At 46.8% G+C, this 20,149-nt stretch overlaps 1 protein-coding gene across 2 annotated transcripts in view; it reads right to left on the bottom strand.

Annotated features, from left to right (window-relative positions):
- Positions 1-11,422, bottom strand: part of LOC126521459 (potassium voltage-gated channel protein Shaw-like) — a 239,735-nt gene extending 228,313 nt beyond the window's left edge. For both annotated transcript variants that reach the window (XM_050170162.3, XM_050170164.3), the window contains exon 1: positions 11,105-11,422. The gene's annotated coding sequence lies outside the window, so the exon portion shown is untranslated. The remainder of the gene's footprint in view (positions 1-11,104) is intronic.
- Positions 11,423-20,149: the final 8,727 nt, after the last annotated feature.

Genomic DNA, 20,149 nt, shown 5'->3' with positions numbered 1-20,149 from the left:
CGTCTCCTAATCGAATTCTTAAGAGAGTCTGGTTTGATGGACATATGGTGAAATCCTTCAGCGGTATTGTGCGAGACGCTCGGGCGGAGCAATTGTCGGCCTTGATCGCCAGGCTAAACCCGCCTGTTGCTACAATTGACCACCACCACCACCACAGCAATGAAAGTATAACTGTAGTACCTCAAGTAGACAGGCTACTGCGACTGTTGATAGATTTGGTGCGCACATTTAGGTGTGAGCGCAATTAGTGCTCTCTCTCTCTCTCTATCTCTCTCTCTCAAGTTTCTTTCTTTTCTTTCTCTCTCTTATCCCCTTCCCCCTGAACAGGGCAGCAAAGCGGACGTGTGTCTGGTTAACCTCGCTTTCTTTCCTCCCCGATCTTTCCTCCTTTATACATATCTGTCACACAGCAGCAGCTGGTCCCTACCTCTACTATTGCGCAGGATACTGTTAAATTCTGTGCTTTCAATCTACGACAAGCTCTGATAGCTGCTTTCGTCTGGCACAGCTAGCCACGATATCATCTGCAATTATCGTTCCCGTCACCTTCTTCGCTACAGCTCCACTCCGAGGGAATCAGCGGAAGCTAGCGCGCAAGTGTTCCGGCGGTGCTACCTTCTCTCCATTAATATATACAACAAAACTAGGGGCCATTCACTGGCATCGTGAAACTGCTGACACGTTCACTCGTATACAGAGCCACTCGAAAGACTTTCTGCATCGTCAACGAGCCTTCTGTGCGAAGAGGAAACGAGATTTGCTTTCTCCGACGTGGCAGCGAGAGACACGGAGACAAAGGATCCTTCGTCGAGAAAACAGCGCTCATTTTCCTGCCGGCTTGCTAAGTCAATTAAGACGCTCTGTGAGCTGTAGATACTACGGCTAGAATTCAGGCCGGGTCGTTTTCAAGCCAGCCAGGAGCCATTGTTTGATAGGTTCCTTATGCACACACAAGTTGCAGTTGGTTTTCTTCCCATCTTTTCCTTACTCGCTGTGTTCCTCTCGCCCTGCACTGCGCCATTGTAAAACGATGCAGTGCTGCTGAACCAAGCTTTATCCTTATATGTCTAGAGACTCTACATGTTGAATGTGGACTTAAAGTGCAGTAGTTTGCCTTGTTGTAGGTGAAAATGTACGAACTGCCTTAAGACTAAAGTCGCTGTCAAGTACATTCCCTTTCGTCAGTTCTTGTCCGTGTACGTATTGTAGGGTTTCTTTTCAGAAAAGGTGTTAGGACATAAATTCGTAGGCTGTCTACAAGCATTCCATGCACTTTAAGGCAAAGCTTGTGTAGACTGTCTACAAACCCTTAAAATATATTTATTTGAGAGCAGATCCGGCGTCGGCTTATTATAAACGAGAACCACGTTATAAGGAATTCCACGGTGCGATTCACTTTTTGATGCTTCTCGACGTGCTTGGTTAGCACAGTCACGTGAGCTTGTGATTTGTAGGGACCATTCTTACAAGTCATCTGGACCTCATACGCCAATGAACCATCGCTTGTTTTTTTTTTCAGCCTCACGGATTAGATCATTGCAGTGACGCTTGGGAAACAGCTGAAGATTGCCAGATGAGTGAATGTTGTATACGCATATACGTGGGAGCCAAAACATTATAGCTCGATGTGTCTTCCGTTTTTGACGACTTCTTTGACATCATGCAGAATCTCTGTTCTCTTAATGTCACTACTATGCATTGCAAAAGATCCCAGACCACATTGCTTGCTGCCAGCTCAGGCTTAATGTTTTGGAGCAGTGATGCTTCTACCAGCGCAGGGCAGGTTTCATAATCTATAGGGTCTCGTGACTCCAGCACCCTTTAAATGCAGGAGTCTGAAAAATCCCCAGCAAGCTGAGCATTTCTATGCTGGCATATGTATCTGAACTGACATGGAACAGTCTGGCCTTGAAAACTTTTGAGATACATTACCGCAAAGGTGTGCATTCATATTGCTGCGAGACGGAAGCAGGCCCGAATGTTGTTCACGAATGAAAGCGACACCAATGAAACTGAAGGTTTGGAAGTCGTCTTCCTGACTACGACAAAATTGTTGTGAGGCAGCGCGAGCTAGAGCTAACCCGAGCTGGCTGGCGGTCTTTGTAAATATGTGTATCGGTAGCTGATGTGCTTTGTATAACAAAAAGTTACGAAATGACTCTGGTAGGCTGAGACGGAATGAGCCGCTGGCATCAGCCGTGGTACAGTTTTCTCCGTGTACATTTAGCAGAGAAAAGCTTCTTAAGTGCCACTCTAGGCTTCTAAGTTTTATCCCTGCAAAGCCCGGCACTTGCTCTATATCTTTCGCCCCGCTGCACTGTATTACTGCGGTGGGATGCACACACTCTCTCTTCGTTCATTGTCTGCGAAAGCCCGTTTCTTTCAGTGTACATTGCCTACACTCTGGCCATTCTTGTCCATAGGAGCCACGACCGAGGCCTTACACAGCCCACAACAGAAGCAGTGCTAGGGCATATTTGTCGAAAGCATGTTTGCGCAGGTTCGCTAGCTGAGAGACTGCGGACTGCAGAGGGCGGAAGAAGAAGAGGGCTGGAGCGAAGGGGGCGTGGGGGGAGGTGGACCCTTTGCTTACCGCCCTGTGCTCTGTTGCAGAAGAGATTCCTGCAAGGTCTACAAATTGAATAAGCGAGGCTCTGGTCTCGCTTGCGGCTCGCTGGTCGCGTTCGTAGCGGGAGCAAAAGAACTAAGATGGGTGGGGAGAGCAGGGGGGAGGAGGCGTGAATGGCGCCTAGCTGTTCGGGATCCAGGATATGAGAGGAGCCGCTTCGTTCGGACCTTGCTTTTTGTTTCACTTATCCGGCAACTTTCCCGCCGGCTACAGTTTTCAGCGCATGTATGCTTTTATTTCCTCGAAGCTTCTTCTGCGTCTGCGTTTCGTGTCCGTTTTGTTCCGCTCTCATTGTGAGCGGATTGCAGCAGCGAGCATGATGAGCTTTCCTGTCGCCTTGGTCGCACTTGTGATTTTGGGTGGGTCACAAGCGAGGCTTAATTACTTATGATCGGAGCGGTTCGGAAGCGCGAGCTTCGGCATTAAAACATTAAGGACAGCTTGAACGACCCGTGATGAAGCGGAGCAGCCAATGTGCGCTTTATGGAAGATTACAAGGACGTCGCCAAATAGAGGAACGGACGAAGGAAGGAGACACGAGACAACCATAGCGCCTACGTGGTTGTCTCGTGTCTCCTTCCTTCGTCCGTTGTTTTATTTGACGCCTTCGTTGTAATCATGCATAACCAACTCGCCCACCAGCACGTGCTTTATGGAAGACGCGTGAGGGGATCGTGTGTTCGTTCGTGTGTGAGCATATGCACGAGTGCGTGCGTGCGTGCGCGCTTTCTCTATCTGGCATAACGAAAAATATTTGTGTGCTCTAGCGTTACGTTTCTGACGGCGTGAGGGGGAAGCCCTCTTATACAGGATGTCCCACATACCTTGAGCCAAGAATTTAAAAATGAAAGGCGCGTCGGAAGCGATTTGAACCGAACGCATACTATTCGTAATAGCCCTATAGTAACTCAGTCACTTTTTTTCCCGATAACTCACTAATTATTTAAGTTTAATTACGTATTAATTACTGGCTGAGGACCCTAAGTATGATACGCAGATTTGTAGAGATCCTTCAGAAATCACCGATCAAGTTGTTTCCTTTACGATACGTCTCACCTAGTTCTTCTTGGTTTTAAAGAAAGTCCGCGAAATATGAAAAAAGAGAACACGTGTCGGAGCGTTTGCGCAGTGGTATCGTGCTGCTCTCAAGTGTGGGTTCGATTGGGCGGTCCTGGCTGGCCGTGAGTAATAAAGGCATTACTGGCGCAGCGCGTCATGACCACCTTTCGTCAGCAGCTACGCTTTAAAACCGTTCTACAGTGATGTGCAGGTTGAACTAGTTTGGAACCTGCGAGACCGTACTCCGCCACTCAAAACTAACAGACGATGCTTTAACGGAAAAAACACGTGACACAGTGGCGTCTGGCAAGTACACACAGCTGGCATGTAAAGAAGTGAAATGAATTCATAGCACCTTCATAAACGCTCAAGTTCTTCTATGCCGCATATATTCCTACAGTCCTTGATCTACTATGCAGCTCACTAACATTCCGCACTTGGCATTCTCAATGCCCTCACAATTCTACGAGATCTGAAACTGCTTCTTAATATAATGGGTGGGTCACAAGCCTCGCTTGTGACCCACCCAAAATCACAAATGCGACGAAGGCGACAGGAAAGCTTATCATGCTCGCTGCTGCAATCTGCTCAGCGTGATCGCGCTATCTGCTCGAGGAACAGTGCTTCATCACCCGTAGTGCCTTATGCTCAGAGAGCAATCTTCACTCGCTCTCATTTTCTTCCACTCCGCTTCCAAGCGGAAACGGTATGCAAGAATTCCGCGCCACCGCTATACGCCCGAGTGCACGTATTTTCCGAGTACTTTTCAATATTCTTTAGAGGCACTTCGAAGCTGCGTCGGCGCGTTGTTCATTTCCACGAACAAAGCACCGCTCGCGCTTTCTCTGCTCTTTCCGCAAGGGGCTTTCATCTCAGCTGTATTGCATTCCGACAGTGAAGTGAAAGGTGCGGTGAAGCGGTGGTACCGCGCGGGTATCTGAATCATCTACGCTCGAATGGTCTCGCGATGCTTATTAAGGCACTGTATTAGGCCGTGGACTTCGCTCGTCCTCTTATTAGTTCAGGTTCGAGTCCTCTTTCGGCATCGATCTGCGTCGCGTGCACAGCGCACGGTAGTTTATTGTGCTGTAATATCGATAACAAGGTGAAATGACTGGGATATATTTACTTTGTTTTCTTCACATTACAGTCATATTTTCTGCCTTTGATGTAATCATTGTGCTACGAGGCGCATAGACCGTGTACGCATATCAATTAGAAGTTATGGTTCAAGTGCCATTTTCTTTTGTTCGATCAATTTTGAGTATTTTTTTCATGCTAAAGTACACCTTGCGCTCAACGGTCGTGGGTTATTGAGACAAGTCAATGAAAATAGATCGTGACGGTGTTTTTGTATTCAAAGCGAAGCCTTCTCTGACTCTACGCCCTCCGCCCCCTCCCCTGCCACTCCTTCTCTTTGCGTGGGCGGCGATGTGACTGAGTAAAGTTGGCCGATCCAGGAGGTACTGTAATTAAATTTGGCGACTTTGTGAGCCGATCTTGATACCAGTGCATCAAATGTGTCCTCGCGAAGGTTTAAATGTCCTTTGTAACACAGGTCAATCCTGGATTCCGTGCAACATCACAGCACCCACACGCTTAATAGCAGTAACCAATAGAGTCATCCAATAAGTGCCCCCAAAAAGCATATCTCAGCCGGTGTATCGGAAAGCTATCGCTTAAATTTGATAATCATCCTTCGATGTCTTCTGTCGAATTTTTGTTTTTACCATGGTAATGCCTAATGTGTCAGATGCGCCACGCTTAGCCTTACGTCTCAAAATTCTCTTTTGAGCTCAGGAGACTTCACACATAGTTCACTATACTTTACCCGATACGCTGGAGCTAATTTTCAGAGTTGGTAGATTAGTTCACTAAGCCAATTAACAAATAATTGGTCGTTATAGTTATTACGTTCCACCTCGAACAACATTTGACTTTCTTTTTTCTACAAGTGTGCTGCCCGTGGTTATGAATAAAGGTCAACAAGTTGTTCTACTTTCCTCGATTTGAAACTGTGCTGAGAAATTGCAGGGTTAACGTATTTAGTTTCGATTAGTTTCTCTCGCAGGCAGCACCTATGACATTGCTGACACGAAAACAATTACAGTTCGCGGGAGTGCTTGTTTTACAACTTCTCTAAGAAGGTCCAGGAAAAATGCGAAGTCTGGAACGCGCTCTAACCTTTCGTAAGCACACACATCGGTCACCAGCCCTTGACGCCAGCATCATCCGCGACAACGATTGACCTGGCCGTCCGGAATCGCACGGGACTGTCATTAACGGGGGCCCGGCTTGTTACGAGTGCGGCTCCAAGCCACACGAAACGTGCGCGCACGTCGCTAACGTATGCGTACTTACATCCTCGAGCTGACTCGAAGCGGGCAACGATGTTGCAGGCAGCGTCGGCTGCGACGGCAACCCCGAGCCGTACATATTGACCGTCAACTTTACGGGGAGAGAGCGCTCGGAGGGTCGGGGTGAAGCGACGTCGATTTTTGACGCGCAATTTGGGAGGGCGTGACATTACCCTCGCTCTCCCCTCTCACCTTCGGAAGCGAGGAAACGACGCTCGACTCTAATTGGCGCTCCAGCATTTTTGTAGCGAGCGTAACTGGGCGGCCGTGTATGCGGTCGGTCGTTCGTTCGTTCGGGAGCGGACGAAGTCCGAAGAAACAGACAGGGGCCTTGATGGCCGCACATCTTCGAAAGTTGGTCGTTCGTCTCGATCGAGCAGCTTGTAGTCTTCTCGCGCGAAGTGGTGAGGATTCGCCCGGAGCCTTATCTGCGTTGAGCCGCTCTAATGAGAGCAAAGCGCAGGCTTCACTGACTTATTCGAGGGAGAGGTGCGTGCATTCCGAGGGAACTTGTGCCGCCTGCGTTCAGTTTGCGTCAACGAAGGAACGTCCTAGTACTAGGAACTGGGAGTCGCTACGGTTTGTTTCAATGGGGACATGAGCCGGTTTGGCTTGCTAAATGAGGCGGGAAAAAAATGTCCGAAGTTTCTTCGCCGAAAACAGCGCCAGTGTGATCGTGTTTGTGGCGAATATCGTCAGTTTTCTTTCTTGAAGACACAGAAGAAGAGGCCATACCACTTTCACGGTCCGACGCAGCCAGAAGACTTCGAGTGCTTGCACGGGAGATTACGCTCTCTCTCTATGGTGCACACCAAGCAGCCAGACCAACCGGAGCAATCGTCAACACGACTTGCCCTCCTTGATGCATCTCTGTATGTCAACTGGACTCCGCCGAAGTGAGGCCACCCTGCTTTATCGCTTATGGCTAGGGGTGGCCTTCACGAGGTCTTACTCGTATCGCATTGGAATGGCCGACAACGCTCTCTGCAATGCCTGTCTTTGCGAGAAGACGCTGTAACACATTCTGTGCGACTGTCCTGAATATAATGTTCAGAGACAGTCCACGGCGTCCGTTCTAGCGCACCTTGACAATAGACCATTGTCAGTTGCAATAATTTTCACATAACGCCGACAGAAGACATCGCAGCTGAAGGCGACGAAGGGACTACTTCGGTTTATGAAGGAGAGGGGCTTGGACAAGCGGCTGTGACAGTGATGTCGCGTACCGCGCAAGAGTGACAGACTGTAACCAACGATGTGTGTGCCGTGTTATGTGCTCTCTCTTTCTTCTCCCCGTCTTTCATCCCCCCCCATCTCGCTCCCATGTGTAGGGTAGCAAACCGGTTAAGCTAAACTGGTTAACCTCCCTGCCTTCCTTCTCCACTTTTTCCTTCCTTTCCTTCTTGTATACTTTCACACTGTACTGTTTCTTGACCTCCGCAGTAACATATGAATACCATGCACCGGCAAGATTTTGTGACTCTGATGCACATCCTAATAACTTCCATGAGGTCACTACAGGACATCTAGGTTATACGTGAGGGATAAGTAATTTCTCTAGGCTTTGTAATGCTCTCTATTTCTTTATAGAAAGATAAGGCTTTTCACAAAATTCTTTTGCATGAGATTGCGTGGTTTATGCACTAGCGAGAACAGTAGTTTTCTGCCTTTTTGCATTTATGAACGCGTAAACAATAGTTTTGCAAAAGTGCGGCCGATTTTTCCCCCCATTTTATCTTTCCAGAGAAGGCATGACTAGTCGACATTGATCGCTCTCGCCTTCAGATGTATGACTCATAAAAGCGCTATGAGACGTTTATCACGATGTGATCGCTATAAATTGAACGTTTATTTGTGTTGTATTGAAAGGTTTATTTCTAAGTTCATGTAAAGAGACCTCCGAAGTCAGAAAATTTTCTCGTCAGGTTATCTATTTTGGAGATCTATCTTACTATATGAACTAGCTTTTGTTTGTTAGCTTAATTGGATTCATGTATGACACATTGAGTGTCATAATTGTGCTCCATACCCTCGCGAAGCATGTGTTCAATTATTTAGGTAATGACAACTTGTGCAGTCGCTTCTTCTGTGACTCGTTACGCCAATTTAGGGGAGCAAGGTTGAACGCCATGGCCTAATCAGCATTCACGTTTGTGGATCGATTAGCTGAACGTGCAAAAGGGCAAGGGAATTGTTAACTGTGTCCGCACTCGGAAACGAATGAGCGGCTCAGCGAAAGCGATATCGCATCGTTTGTGTTATTGCTAGCTGCAGAGTGATTCTTTCGCCTTCTTTCAAACCAAGACACGTACAAGGCTCCCAGCCTCAAGATTAAGCCTACACTCGCTAAAGGCCATTTACTTCACGGATTTTCGCCGTCGCAATTCTTAGCAGCGTTGAATGAAACGTGCCTCGCGTAGACGCACCGGAGGACAGCCAGTATGTGCGCCGCTGAAAAACCATTTAAAGCGGCGCATTAAAAAGCGTGCCTGAAGTCCTCGCCATTTCGTGGCGACAAGCTTGTCCTCAAAAATTCGATAACGACTTTTCTAAAACGTTATCATAGTTTCTAGTTCATTATAGTTTGTTTATAGGTATTGTTTCATAGGCTTCCTGGCGCTTTGTTAGCACTTCAAACGCTGTATTGTGTTTGTTTCGTCTTTGTGAACCTATGTACTTATGGGATGTTAGTTAATGACCTGTGTTTCGTTTATCGTAAGTAGCTCGTAGATTGGTTTGTCACGCTAACTATAATTAATAAGGTTCGTACTACAGTTAACCTATTTACAACTACCCACCACCCTGTTGTTTTCTTACTCAACGTTACTTCTTTATCTGCACAACAACATGAAAAAACATTATGCAGGGGCATAGATTATCCGCTCAGTTTTCGGACAGACCTTTCTTTTTTTGTTCCTATAATTTCACCGCCGCGTTGAATAAATATATTTTTGGTTTGATAATAAAACACTACCGGCCTCACGCACGCCCTTGGGACGTGCGGCCGTTGCGTGGGCAATGCACCGCGTGAAAATGGCTTATTTTGCATTTATGTAGAGTCAGGTGTCTTTTCTTGTTATTGTTTTTTTTTTCTTATGAGGTGCCGTATAAATCCCACTGTCTACTTGCTTGTGTATACTCGGATGCTTGCCTTCCAATAATATGTCCCCCCATCCCGCTGAAAATATAAAGCAAACTCAACGCCCAAAATTAGCTTTCTATTTAGCGCAAGCATACTCCGTTCGAGTATTTTGCTTACGTGGACTTGGTTTCCAATGACGCACGCCTCAGCATCAAAGAAAGCTTACGTGAGCGTCTACGAATGACTCATCAGAGTAGAGGAACAAATCTGTAACATCACCGAAAGGCAGGTTATTCACCGCTGGCCCGGTCCATCACCTTGTCTGGCTTTCTGATTCAGCTGTTGTGTTTCACATTATTTTGCGGAATTGTTAACTGCTCTACGAGTCAGACATTTTATTCTACTTATGAATGATAATAAAAACTGTTTTTTCTTGCGTATACATATGCTAATTTGAATGATCCCCTGTACCTAACATTTCCGTTTGTTCACGTTATTCTGAAGGTAGCCACTTCGTTCCACAGTGGAACGAATTGCATTAATCTGGGGGCATTTTCATGGACGAGCTTTACATTAGTTTCTTTATTATTCAAGCTTCGATTACGATGAAAAACGGAATGGTTAATCTTCGTGAACAGCCCATCTGCTATGTTGGCCGGATAGTATCAATGTCGAATAGCGAAACTTTCACTGACATTATCTCAGCTAGTTATGATATCCACTGCAGTAACAACTTCTGGAAGAACAAACAGCCCTCACCCGGCCCGAAAAGGGAATTCAGTAGTTGCCACAGTTTCCAGTTTCAATGGCAATGGCGCATCCTCGCATAACAGCTATGTCGTGCAGAAAAGACATCTGCAAGCTCGTGCCATCGAAGCCGTTGGGGGATCGGCTGCGGCATGCGAGGGACCACGGTCGCCGCGGCTAACGACGCAGCCACCGTTCGCGTGCCGAGCCGACACTTGCACGTATCGGGCCACTCTGGTGTCCTCCGAGCCGCACCCGCTCCCCACCTTCCCTTTTCGTTTCCGCAGGCATTAGCGGTGCTACCGCAAAAGCGCCGCATTTTTAATTACACAACCAGCGAGCTCCACCAGTACCTTCGCGGCTCCTCCAACAAAGCCCATACTATTTCTTCCTTTTTTTCCCCGCTTCGCGTCCTTTGTTCTCTTGGCATTCTTGTCTGCCGTACTTTCGCATACCGTGAGCTCTCGCTGATATAACGTCCTCAACGGGACCAAAGCCACCAGGCGCGCGAAGCCGTACTTGCACGATCGATTCTGGCTACGGCTCTTCTTAAAAAAAAAAATAAAGAAAGAAAGAAAGAAAAAAAGGAGCCGTTTCGCGTACGAGCGCGTGTGGATGCGCGCGTACCTCTTTTGCTAACCTGAACTCCACGGTGGGTTATATGCAATCCTTTCATGCGTCGCCCCACGCTTAATTTCTCGTCTACGTGCCCATGAGCCGTGAGGACACGAAACCACGTTCGCTTCGCCGTTGATCTGTGCCACGCTGTGGTCGATTATTGCGCAGCGCTTAGCAGAGGTCGTGAGAGGGCCGAGAATAAAGAGAGGTAGTCTCTGCGCTTTAATGAAGCCGTGCGCGTGCCTGACGAAAGCTAATCAACCCTGTCTCGAACAGTTAGCGTTCTGCAACAGAAAGAAAAAATAAGCCTTTGGCTCCTTGCAAAGTTTAGTAATGCGATAGAAGAGACGGAAGTATTGTTATATTGAATGGCAATGGCTTTGTTGGACGAATAACAAAGCCGTTAAAACTGAAGCTCTGTACAATCCACCGTATCTTGCTCACCGTCACGCACCTTTCCAGTAGGGGTGTAACACTGGCCGCAAGGTCAAAAACCAGCGAGGGCAAGCTTCAGACGGCTCAAAAGGAAGAGGGCAAGCAGTGCGACGACAGACAAGAAATACGTGTTTGCAGCAGATAGGGGCAACTGGCGAGTGGTCCTTCCCTACTCACCTGATTGTCGGAGGCGGTATCCATTGGGAGAGCGCACGCTGACGCGGAGCCACTGACATCCACACAGGGCGGCTAACGCACGGTCTGAAGAGCCGCGCGGGTACTGTGGCGAGCCGGCCGAGCTGCTGCTGCCTTCGTGTAATTCTCGTCTCGCTGCTGCTGCTGCTTCGCGCCGCCGCCTCGATTGCGCGCACCACAACGCGCCTGCCTCGGGGAGGCGCAGCGGCGGCTGCCGCCGCGGTTAGCGCCTCGAAGACAGCGCGCGGCGCACGGTGTCTTGTGCGCGTGCTCCTCGCCGCCGGCGCCCGAAGCGGTCTGGGGCGGACGCTCTAAAATGGCTCCCCCCCTCCCTTTCCCGCCGCTCGCAGCAGCGCCGGGCCAAGGCTGACGCAGGAAGCGCTCGCGCCAAAAGCGCGATTGACGCGCGCTCGCGCGGCCGCCAGGGGACCCAGGAATCGCCCGGGGGCGGCAAAGAGCGACTCGCCGCGGGAAGAGGCCGCCGGTACACTTGCCATGTCATTGCTGGAAGACCGGTTGATTCAGAATCGTGCTGAAACGTCTAAGCGAGAGGACAGACTAGATACAAGTGTGCCGCGAAGGTGACGCGACACCCTACTGCAGGGTGCGCTGCGTTGCCCATCACCTACTCGTCACACATGTCCCTCGTCTCTCTTATCGTGTACTTCCCGGAACAAAAATGTTTCGTTTTGTATTCACCATCATGTACGAACACTCCCCTCAGTTTATCTCCCATGGGCGGCCAACATCGTTGACTGCATCTCTTGCGCATGCGGCGAAACTGTTGGACGCCTTATGGGCCGCTTCCGTACCTTCCACAACGAACGACTGCCTCTCAGTCCTAGTTTTAGCCACGCAGATGACAGGCCGTTCTCGGAAGACAAACGTTCTGGGACTCCGGCCAAGGAACTCATTTACTCAGTAGGCGAAGGCTTTGGTAGTGAGCTTCTCGAAGCTGGCTGGACGTAATTACCGTCTCTGACTGCTTTAGTGAGCCTTCTCCTGAATGTACGTCGTCACCTACCCTCTGCCTTTCTTCTTCGTTATCTCTTAGATTCATCTTCCCTTCCCAAAGGGTTATGTAATCAACCGAGAGCAATAGCGGCTGACCTACCCCTACTTCCTTCGTATTTTTTACCTCCGTACTCATTTGACTAAGTCATATGCGTACGGAAGTCCACATGACATATCATTTCACCAAACTGTGATGGCGGCTGCTGCGGCAGACCACAGGGTGTCAGATAACGGCACGCAATAGAAACTTCCAGAGACTACCTGTGTAGCTGTGTCCCGGGAATGCACTAGAGACTGCGTGATCTTTCTGTGGACACGTGCCTAGCTCTGAATTTGTGCGAGACCTCATTCTATCACGTCAATTTTTCATGGTTATGAAAAAAAAACGATTGTGTCTGTACCAATATGCTTAACCACAGGTAGCACATCACTGCGTATTCAATTTCAAAGCAATATGCGCGCGGATGTTGCATGCGGTGCTGCACACAGAGTACACATGTACTCTGAACTTTCAAGGCAGGGTGGACGCCAACGCGCATCAATGCCAAATGCGGCAGTGCGAGCCATGTCAGCGGGTTTTCCAAAAAAGGTCAATCAATCAATCAATCAATCAATCAATCAATCAATCAATCAATCAATCAATCAATCAATCAATCAATCAATCAATCAATCAATCAATCTTTATTTCGCATTCATTCAAATAAATGTGAAATTTTTCTTCTCGTTGCCGGTGGAACCGCGCATCAGATAACACGTTCGCTAACATAAACGTCTCCCGAGAACTGCGAACGATCTCTACGTGGAGTCAAACTTCTCGCCCGTTTAGTGGAACGGCAACAGTAGATGCAACTGTAGCGAATGATTAACGAGTTTATTAAAGCAGTAAAAAATATGTATGCAGGCAGAAATATTTTGTATGAATGACGACATGGCGGGCGATGTCTCTACAGTGTCTACGTACCTTGAGGAGAACTTGGGATGGGCAGTGGCTCCATGAAGCGGAGCAGCACAATCATAAGTGTTGGAGTTGACGTGACATGTGAGTGAACTACGAGCACGAATGGAAGACGGTCGTAATAGAAGCAGCCTGCACTCGCATGGCGAATAGCGCGAGTTTACCCATACTTCGGGTTGGCAACACAGGGTTGCATTCTGTGCTGCACACACAGTTCTCTTTTCTGCGTAAATTTCTTTCTTTCTTTCTTTTTTCTCATTTCATTGTAAAATCTTTTACGCGCACTCTTGCGGAGTCTTTGCCTGCGAGGCTTATCTCTAGAGGCAGCCGGTCGCGGACGGTGGATTGAAAGTTACAGTTCGTTGCTGTGTTTTCTTTCCGTCTCCCTTTCCCTTTTCGCTTTCCTCGAAGACATCCACTTGTTTCAAGAGCGCGACGCTTTCACGCGTCGAGCTGTCTGCTTTATCGTCCCCTACCGCAGACGTGTTGCAATTTTTGCTGCTCCGACATGATTTTGCTGTTCTGACAGTCAAGTGCGCCGTCGATACAGCTGTTGCTTCTCGTACCTCACCAAGCACACGCCATCCAATCTCCTGTGTTCCCAGAAAACTAAATAGAAAAATTAATTTGTCGAGAGCTGCCGATTCACTGGGCCTTACGAAGGCAGCCCCTTGTTTATTTCTTATAATTATATGTCGTAGTCATTGTTTGAGTTAGGGACAGAGTTCTGGATTCTCTGTGTATTTGTTTATTTATTTTCTTGCTCTGTTGCTTTCTCCGCGCGATATCTGCCTTTACTTCTCTTTAAACAGGGCCATCGTATTACAGTCGATTTCGACAGTCAGCGGCAGCTATTCTTTCTTTTTTGTATATCCTTGTTTCGTTCTTATCTTCGTATTTTTATTTATTATTTATTTTTATTTGTAGTATGCCTGCATATTTGTTCCCATTCCTGCATATCAGTTGCCGCGGGCATTCCTAACATTTCGTGCTATCTGATATGATTTAACATGTTAACGTGCTCAGAAAATATAGCGAACGAAAGAGTCGTTAGGTTTCCAAAATTCCCGCTTTTTTGTTGTGACAATTTCGGTCACAAGAAGCGTAGCCTGTGGCCCCACAACTCGAAGGAATATTTTAGCACCATTTCAAAGACTTTTACATTTCTCGCGGTTCGGTGACTTCACTGTTCCTTTACAACACATTTTGCTAGAGATAATTACTCTTTCTTTCTTTTCTATCCTGTCTGCCGACGCTGCTAAAAAACATTCCTTATGCTGAAAATGCGCGTGTAATATCTTGCCTGTCGGAAAGCTAAGAAGTAATGATGCTGCCGCAAAGGCTATAATGCAATGTACGAGCTGAATAATACACCATTTGAAAACAATTACAGCTGTAAGCTTATGTAAACATGGGTCGGCAAAATAAAGAATATTCACACTGGCTCACTCACAAAAATAAGTTCTTCCGCAGGGCTCACTCGGACTCGCCAAAACCCTACTCAGTCAGGTTCAGACTCACCGAAATCCTGGTCAGCCGGGCTCACTCCGACTCATAAAGATGGTCGGTCTTAGTTTGAGACGGTCTGAGTGAGCCTGAGTGAGTCGACTCATTAGTGCATTTTCCGACCTACGCACGCAGGATACACTATGACGTAGGAGCGGTTGCTGCTGAGGCGTTTAGGAAAATAACTCTTGGGTTTGCACGTCCTAGTGCTGCTTCAGTGCCAAACTTAATGAATATGTAGTCATGACTACGGTGACAATTTCGTTTCTGTGCTTTGAAAAGCGCTGTCACTGCCTTAATTCTTAGTTCACTTCATGATTACTATATGGCCAGGGACGAAAGAACAGAAATAACTAGATTTAGCGTAGAAACGCCACATTCGAGAGCTGCAAAGAGCTCGCGCCGATAAAAGCGAAAATGTGTTTCTTTTTTTAACTCGTCGGAATTTTGAGAGACAACGGCCTAGAGCGCGGCTTGAACTAACAATGTCAAATTACGCTCACCCTCCCGAAGCCTTTCTCCTGTGTAAACAGTGACGAAGTGTTGCGACACTCTTTCCCGAAGAAAGCGTATTTGCACCGCAACTCGCTGCAAAGCCTAGTTTTTGTTTTGTTTTTGTTGTTTTTATAAGGAAAGGCATCTCTTCACGCATCCGACATATCTCTGTTTGGCAAAGCCATCTTAGCTGCTCTTTCTCCTGCACCCTATCTTTCGAAGGCTCAATGGTAAGGGTAAGAGTAAACACTTTTCTCTCCACAATAATAGCCAAACGGGCTCGGTTTTTTTTTTTTTTCACAACATGCTCGGAGGCGTTAAACAAACAGGTCCGATGCAATAGTGAGCAATAGATACTAGGCAGCTCTTGTTTCTTTGCCCAGCTAATTTTTATGTCCTCTCTATCGACGCATGCGTCGTCATTATTTTCTTGAGGTTTTATTCAGGAGCTCCTATTACCAGAAGAGGTTGTGTCATTCCACCAATTTGAAGTGTTTGTGAAGCAGCGGTATTATGTTAAACCTTCTAAACAATGACTTGCTTATAGCAGGTTTGTGGCCCTCTTATGAAAATGAAAGAAATTCTGTTTTATTGTGTCTGTTGTTTTGCATTCTAGAATTCTCTAATAGACGCAAAGAATTTACTATGTAGTCTTGTCAATTTACGGCACCAAAACACCATTCATTACATGGCGCGCCTTGCAAATTTTCCTAATTGAATTTACTCCGGCGCTGATATAGACGCGAGGGATAAGAAGCAAACAAAGTTTTCAGGAGGTCGACATTCACAGAAATACCCAGAAGAGCCTCTGTCTGCTTTTCTAAAGCAAGAATTGCACGTCGTTATCTTGTGCCGCCCGTCTCCGTATCCTTCCTGCGTCGCAAATGAAAAAAGTAACAATGAGAAAATAAAGAAAGCAAGGAAGAAGAAACACTCATGTTGAAATTGAGAAATACTAGTGTGAGCGAAGGCAGAACCTGAATCTTCTTGTTTTCGTAAAGTGTCACACAGAGGAGTTTACCCTGGGATGTCGGCTGTTTGATTTAGCACCGTTCTGACACGTCCTCTTGTGTGCGAGGGAATCAGCGGAGTGGCGCAAGGAAGACGCGAGCGCCGCACAAAATAAGACAAAACACGCGAGCTTGCGCCACAGGAAGGGCTCGACCGAAGTGTCCAGTAGCGCAGCAGGTTCGATGGAGCTTAGAGGAAAAGCACTGAGCAAATACCGATGTCAGCTTAGAGAGACTGCGAGAATGAAAACACCTTCGAATCTCTCATCCGCAGATTCTTTGCTCCGCGCTTGGTTTTACTCCATGGGATGGTACTGATCCCGCCAATCGAGAGGAACTTTGTTAGCTTTTGCGAGAAACTTGAACGAAGCATGAAACAAAGCAACAATTAAAAAACAAAGAAATATCTGATTTACTTTTCAAAGAACGTTAATAAAACCTTGCGAGAGACAGAGAGCTGGGGATTACGACATGAATATCACGGATGTCACGCTGGCAGGCCGCGCAATAGATTATAGGTACTGCCAAACAGATTTTGATGGCTATAACATACCTTACTTTAGTGGGACTGCCTGGCTCTTTCCTGAAACATCACTCACTTGAGTAGTCATAGTCATCCCTTTTTTGCAAAGGATGTAACTACGAAAGTTCGGTAGTCCACGAACCTAAAGGCGTTCCTAGATGTCAGTATCTTCGTACTGGTTCCGAGAGCTACAATGTATGGCATGTATAAAGATAAAAAAATTAATATAGTTATTGATTTTTCCTGATTAAAAAAGTTATCCTGTAGATTACAGCTTTCCGGGACACGGCACAAAAAGCGTCAACTCCCGAGCATGGGATCAACGCACGCTCACAAAATATACTGGTTGCCTGTAAAGCGTGCTTTGCCAATAGTTACTCTGTACAACGGCAAAACAGATGTATAAGGACAACAATTCCTGGAACAGACAAGGATATATATATATATATATATATATATATATATATATATATATATATAAGGTGGGCGACGGATTTTGAGACCGCCATATACCTTCTGGGGGCAGTCCAAGGGGGCCATAGAAACGGTAATGCAGCAGCTAAGTAAATAAAGAATAAGAACAAAAACAAAGGGCAGGAACAACAGCAGCCGCTGCTCTTGACACTCAACAAAACCGCGGAAGGATTTCCTCTGGCGTTACAGACTGTCGAAAAGACGAAAATACTAAAAGCTCTTGCGCTGCCCCACTGGGTGAAAACTGCGGCCATTGTGCCAGATGGATTGGAAAAGGAAGCAGAAAGAATGGCTAGCGTGTGAGTTGTCCATGTAGGAAGTAAGCGTTCCCCAGAAGAAAAAAGAAGAATACGAAGGAAGCAAAGGTAATACAGTCGATGTTTATGTTTCGGAAAACGAGGCTTGATGGAGTTGTGAAAGGACGGGAACTGTCCACGACAAGTTATCAATAACGCACGTTATTTTGACCGTGTCTGCTCCAGAGCTGCGAGAGCGTGGGCGCCGTTACAAGGGTCATATTAGCAATATTGAGAAAAGCACTGAAGGTGGCGTTACGTTTGCAGAGTGCCCCCGCCCCGGCACCCAAAAAAAGAGAGAATATAAACGAAAGAAACAAGAAAAATGATGACGAGAGACGGCTGCTAAGCGCAGGTACTCACAGTAACATTTTATCTTCTTGCTTTGCTTCCAGAAAAAGAGATTGGTAGTTTTGCTCAAAGGCAGAGCATTGAAAGCAGCGATAGCAAAGTTTAATGTTACGCTGAAGGCTTCTCAGAGCGCCGGTGTGGTGAGGAGCTTCACCAGAGGCGTTGCAGGCGTCGCACCTCGGTGGCGCACGTGATGAGGTCAAAGAAGAAAAAAAAACCACCGACGCCTCTGAGCGCCCCAAGGAAGGATTAGATAGATTTATCTTTTTGCATACTGACCGCGTTCCGCTTAACTTGTGTATGTTCAACGGCGTGGTAGGCCCGCAGCTGCTCCACGGGAATGTTAATTTGTGTGCGCACCCCGCTGATGTCAGCCCTGGAAGCTACTGACACTGCTGTGACTTCGGCAGAGCCTATTGAACGGGGCGTGACGCCGTGTCGCCTTAGCTTTGTCGTTTCCACAGACGCCTCCATAGACGCACTACGCGAGTCTGGCGAGGCTTTCTAACCCTCAACGCCATTGGCTGTGCATGTACGCCGATAGCGTGACAGCACAGAGCGAGCGTGCCTCGAGCTCTTGTATATTTGCTATCACCAATAAAAAGACACTTTAAATATCATGACTCTGCTTGTATAGTTTGCCAGTTAAGTTGCAGGCGCCCGCAGAGACAGCTGGGAAATGGCATGGTTCCAGCCACTGCACTTCACTAGGGATAAAAGAAAATAATAATAAACTGCGCAGTGTTTATTTTGCCACAATAATGTGTCGCGACCAGCGGTTTTTGTGTGTCATAAACACAACGCGCACGTGACGGCGCGGTTTATTTTCCGTGCCTTCAAAGAATGTTCCACATAGTGAATACGTCTTTCCTATCCAGCCAAATAACGTATCCTCAAAGCTTGAAAGGAGCTCCGAAGACGCAAGCGTATCTCTATACTTGACATATCGTGTCAAGCGGAGTGCACCAAATCCTTCGATTAAGTTAGCTGTCGCTCAAGTGCCACAGGAAGGGCTGCTCAGTCTTTGGATTCAGTCGTGTTACTGAAGTCGTACGTGGCTATTCAGCCGACGCACGAAAGATGTGCAAACGTATCGTAACGTGCACAAACGCTCCCGGCGAGAGTGGCAATATATTTCGTAGGAAATATACATTTCTTATATTTTGTAAATATATTTCGTAGTCATAGGAGTTGTCCAGGGAGTATTTACGAACGCGTTCGTAAATTCGTTATTGTTTTTGTTATGAGATGTTCGGGCAAGCTGCCCCTGGAATTTGCGCGCATCAATGCCTACTGTGACTTAATAACCCACGAGATTTGATTAGGTTTCACTAGCACAACTTTCTTCAACACCAACAAATAGGTTTCATAAACTCGAAGGAACGTGAGCAAGGCGCAATTAATGCCCACTTTACACTTAGTTTCGACCTGAGCTATAGCTGTGGTGATTGTTGGCGTCTGTACAAGGCTTATGAGGAAGCTATGCGTATTTACAAATTGACAGCGTTGTGGCATATCCCATATCATCATTATCATTCATCAGCCCTTTTCCTCCCGTCCCTTCTCCCTAGTGTAGAGAAGCAGGCCAGAGCAAGTTATAGCTCAGGCCAACCTCTCTGTATTTCTGTAAATCTCTCTCTCTCTCCCTCTCTCCCTCTCTCTGTACAAGCCTTACTCGCGATTTACAGTTTATGTGGGTTTTGCAAGCAAATCTGTGTAATTTTTACAGCACTAAGTGAAACGAGGTGGCTTAGAACATCTGGCGGCCCACATGCGAGTGTCTTAAAATAGTAGCCTTGTCGTCTGCGGTCGCGGTGAATTAAACCACTGCTTACTTTTTGTCAAAGAGAACTCACGTTCATAACTTCTCAGTTAGTTTGTGTAGTTGGCTTTCTTTCTTCAATCACGCGTGCCAATCCTTGAAACGCACTTCTATCTCCATCAAGGAACATGGCGCAGTTGAATTTGTTCATGCTTCTTTTAGACGCAGATGTTCTTAGACGATGGGGACTTGTGTTTGTTTTTTGATTATTTTTGTTTGTTTGCAAATTTTTGTGTTCACTAGACCTACTGAAATGACTGAAGTGAGTTGATGGCAGAATGATTTCATTAATCTTTCGTTTTTATTTTTTCCAGTCCGGTCTGTTATCATTCTGCGTATAAGTTGAGCGGGCTTCCACAAGCACCATTGATGTGTACATTCCAAGTTAGATGTTACTTTCTAAGATATTTGAGCATATAATGGGATTAAATCGAAAGATGCTTTTCATTTGGCACTGCAGATTGCAGTTGCAAGTACGTACCCGTTTATATCATGACTCTGTGGAGATCTTGAAGTAAGGTATTCACTATTGTTGAATATTTTTTTTTCTGCTACCAAAAGTATGAAAGGGCAAACTACCA

Source organism: Dermacentor andersoni, chromosome 6, assembly GCF_023375885.2.
Source record: "Dermacentor andersoni chromosome 6, qqDerAnde1_hic_scaffold, whole genome shotgun sequence".
Classification (NCBI taxonomy): Eukaryota; Metazoa; Arthropoda; class Arachnida; order Ixodida; family Ixodidae; genus Dermacentor; species Dermacentor andersoni.
The sequence above is the reverse complement of the archived record's forward strand: the minus strand, read 5'-3'. Positions and strand labels throughout refer to the sequence as shown.